This window comes from Rhea americana, unplaced genomic scaffold (assembly GCF_003343005.1).
Source record: "Rhea americana isolate MKP2758 unplaced genomic scaffold, rheAme1 scaffold_6, whole genome shotgun sequence".
Classification (NCBI taxonomy): domain Eukaryota; kingdom Metazoa; phylum Chordata; class Aves; order Rheiformes; family Rheidae; genus Rhea; species Rhea americana.
In genome coordinates, this window is record NW_028186756.1 from 7936999 (window position 1) to 7941220 (window position 4222).

Genomic DNA, 4222 nt, shown 5'->3' on the forward strand with positions numbered 1-4222 from the left:
ATTTATAATATTTAACTTCTTCTATAATATTTAAGGAATGTTGTAGATTGCAACCTAAAGTAAAACAATTACCTTGAATTATTTTTTCTAGAACAATTGCCTTAATGCTCTTAAAGTATGATGTCATCCTTGCATGATTTTATTCATAAGATTCTCCATTCTGTTTGACACTATTATCATGTGTAAACAATTCTTTGAGGTAGAAGAGTTTAAACATTTGAGAAACTAGATCCTTCTGGACTGTCTTCTTTAAATCTGTCTAGTCCAGCACAATACCCTGCTAGTGCTGCATGGTGAGAAGGTAGAAGTGCAGTGCACTGATCAAAGAGAAGRCTATGCCACTGCAGATAGTTATACAAGAACAATAATCCTGAAATGGTGTCATCCATCAAGTATTCTAGGGATTGAGAAATCAACATACTAAAATAAATGAATGACTAATACCACAGYTGAAACTGAAATTCCTTTTAACAAAAAGCCAGATCTGTGGAAGTGCTATCTCCATGCAAGGGGGAGCCACGAGGGGCTAACTCTGGGTGCCAACATGGCCAGGGCAGCTGGGTCACCTGGTGAGTCAGAAGAGCCCTGCGCCTTCCCTGTGCTGTGCTTCAATCCCTGAGCTGCAGCTCCTCACCTACGACGGTGCAGACGGGCTCCTCCAGTTCTGTCTCACCAGCCATAAATCCACACCAGGACTAAGCTGTAGTTCTCTGAGTGAGTGAGCTCACTGGCTCGGTGGGAAAGGAGAAACTCCTAAGAAGGTGGCTCCAAGGAGCACATCTGGGGAAGGTGATGGGTCTCTGAGGATGTTGTGAGCTCCTCATGCAGCACAGTTATCCCCGCAACAGAGAACAGCTAATCCTTTACTGAAGAGCATTCTCCACTTTCATCATTACTTCCAGTCCTTGTACCTAATATACCTACCTATCATATTTTAACTCAGATCAGTTCAATAGCCCTTTCTTAGACAGATATCCTGACATATTAGGTATGTCCAAATGTATCACCAAATTTAAAAGTTTAGCAAGATACAGTTGTGCCAACATAGATAAAGGTTGGAAGAAATATGAAGAGATAAACTTACTTGTGCATAGTCAGCAGCGGAGCTGACTTCAGAGTCCTACTTCTCTAACTTCTACTCAGATGCTCCTTCACTAAACTAAATGTAGTAGCAACATCCTTTACTGTAGGATTACTGGCCACAGCCAAGAATGGTAAAAATATATTACATTGTAAATCACAGAAGAAAGGACAGATGTGTATTTACCAGGTGCTCAATAATACTGCAGAGCAGAAAAAGCTGGTCAGAAAAAAACTGCTAGCTGCCAAACCCCAGCTCACCTTTCTCCTTATAAGTGGGAGCAATCTTGGTAAACTTCCATGCTAAAGTAAAGCATGTCTGCTTCAGAAAAAAACTATCTAATGTATGCCAGATAGTAGAGCAAAATGAGCTAGATACCATTGCTTCTCTGTAATCTGTTTACAATCTAATTACCACTTCTCACATCCCTGAATCACTCAAATAAATTACAGACACAGTAAATTCCCTAGTGGTGATCAGTGTCATGTAAGTATTAAAATAAATAAATAAATAAATAAATAAATAAAGATTATGTCAATAAAACTGCTACTATATATCCAGTCCCCTCCTGTAATCTGTCCATGTGATAATTCTCTTTCACTACTCCTCAGGACACTCCTATTGAGCAAGAACTCGAAAGATACTGAATGATCACTGCGCTGACATTTTTAATAGATAGTCTCATTCTTCTTTTTCTGATTTATACTTAATCACAGAATGGCTGAGGTTGGAAAGGACACCTGGAGATCATCTAGTCCAGCCCCCCTGCTCAAACAGTGTCACCTACAGCATGGTRGACAGGGTTGCATCCAGGCAGGCCTTGAAGATCTCCAGGGAAGGAGACTCCACAACCTCTCTGGGCAACTGGTTCCAGTGCTCCGTCACTCTCACAGTGAAGAAATTCTTCCTTACATTCAGGCAGAACTTCCTGTGTTTCAGTTTCTGCCCATTGCCTCTTGTCCTGTCGCATGGCACTACTGAAAAAGAGTTCAGCCCCATCCCCCTTGACACCCTCTTCTCTTCTCCAGGCCCAGCTCTCACAGCCATTCCTCAYAGGGCAGGTGCTCCAGGATCCTTTCTGCCCAACTCTCCAGCCGGTCCAGGTCTCTCTGAATGGCAGCACAGCCCTCAGGTGTGTCAGCCACTCCTCCCAGRTTGGTAGCATCAGCAAACTTGCTGAGGAGGYACTCTGTCCCTTCATCCAGGTCATTGACAAATAAATTGAACAAGATGGGACCCAGTACTGACCCCTGGGAACTCCACTAGCCACAGGCCTCCAACTAGACTCCACACTGCTGCTGATGACCCTCTGAGCTCTGCCTTTCAGCTAGTTCTCAATCCACCTCACTATCCACTCAAAAACAGGGCTGCATTGGCCGGGAATCGAACCCGGGCCTCCCGCATGGCAGGCGAGAATTCTCCCACTGAACCACCAATGCCAGGTAATGAATTAAAATTATCAATATTGGTAATAATAAAGAAGATGAATAGTGTTTTCTATCTATTGCTGACACCTATACTAATGAAAGAAAGGTTATTAACACCTTCAGCTGTGTCTTTGTTGCTTAAAACACTATTACGGAATGTTGACCGAGTCTATTAATGTTTGCAGTGTGTTTCTTAATCAGTTGTATGTTATCCTACATAAGAAGTGTGTCACAGTCTACATGCCAGAAATGCCCAGTCYTTCTTAAGCACTGGGTTTCATAAATGACTCCATCATACTTTGTTGCACCTGAAAATGTTTTCCATTTTGTGAGTACAGATGATAGTATCTTTTTAAATTCAACCTCAGTTATAACACTGAGAGGTTGAGTATGAAGTCTAAAACAAAGTAGTCCTCCGAAAAACAGGTTTTAAACCATGCCCAATAGAACAAGTAACTTTTGGTGGTATGAATGCAGACTTTCTAGTCAAYAATTTTTTCTGTGGCTTAGGAGGATATCACTGATAAAATGGCAATGGTATATCTGGAAGCCACTGCCCTCTACCCTACACACATTTCACTGACATCTTTGCTTGAAATATTTTCTGTGCTTTTTTGACAGATACACCTAGTGCTCTGCCAGTTATTGGTATGCTACTGAAAGCTCAGTTTGATGAAGCTGAGAAGAGCTATTTACAAATAAATGTGTAAGAAGCAAAAGTAATGCAAGAAGTGCATCCCAACAATCATAAGACACTTCACAATACCTCATTAGGAAGCAAAAGATAGTTTTCCTTAACTGAAAGCTGCACAGTTCCAGCTTCACACCAACTCTTACTGAATTTCATATCTAGGGCAACAAATTTCTTCTACCTTTTAGAAATTTAACTCTTTCTTTCTGAAAAGTGAATTAATTTAGTCTAAATAAAATAGACCTGTTAATAAAAGAATGTTAAGACTTTGGTGGGAAATCACAAAAGCCAGAATCTTTTATGGAAGTCTTTAGACAGGCTTCTCCATTCCCAAGTTTCTGATAAAAGTCCAACAATTCAGTAATTCAAGGTTAGAGACTGTTTAATTATCAGCTCCCAAGGTTCTAATGAATGTCAACCACGGTATCATAGAAATATCTTCCTGGATATTTTCCTAAAGTTCACATTGACTTTACAAATCAGGACATTATTATGGTAAAATRGGAGCTGGTAAAAACCTGCCATTTCTTTCAGCTGATGATGATTTCCAACCTTTATTCTAAAGAAAGGTCTTATCTCATCAAGCCACGCTATGAACCCATCAAATTCTTGTTCCCACTTAAGCCATATGACATTGTATAATAGCAAAGTTAAGTACTGTGACTGATCTTCATCAAGGAGCGCCTGGAACTGGCAGCAGTTCTGCACTCTGACCACAGTCCAATTTACAGTTCTGGCAACTATTTCCGGGATATTCTCCAAATTCTTGCTCCTGTCTTCGAGACAAAGTGCCTCTTAGCAAAGAGTCAGTGAACCTGGAAAACKGGATGCTTCACTCCCTGCACAAAAGCAAATCAAAAACCATTTCCAGTGCACCACTAATGATCACAGAAAAGCAGCTTCTTCAAGCTGATGTTTTCACAAACTTCACTGACTGCACTAGAGTTGTCACTCCCCTGCATAATCCCCCTTGACCAAGAGCAGAGCAAACCACTGTCATCAGTGAGCAGCCACTTCAGGGCT

The 4222-nt window shown here is 41.1% G+C and overlaps 1 non-coding gene across 1 annotated transcript; it reads right to left on the minus strand.

Annotated features, from left to right (window-relative positions):
* Positions 1 to 2449: 2449 nt before the first annotated feature.
* On the minus strand, positions 2450 to 2520 carry TRNAG-GCC (transfer RNA glycine (anticodon GCC)). Its single transcript has one exon. It is a non-coding gene; the product is annotated as a tRNA-Gly (tRNA).
* Positions 2521 to 4222: the final 1702 nt, after the last annotated feature.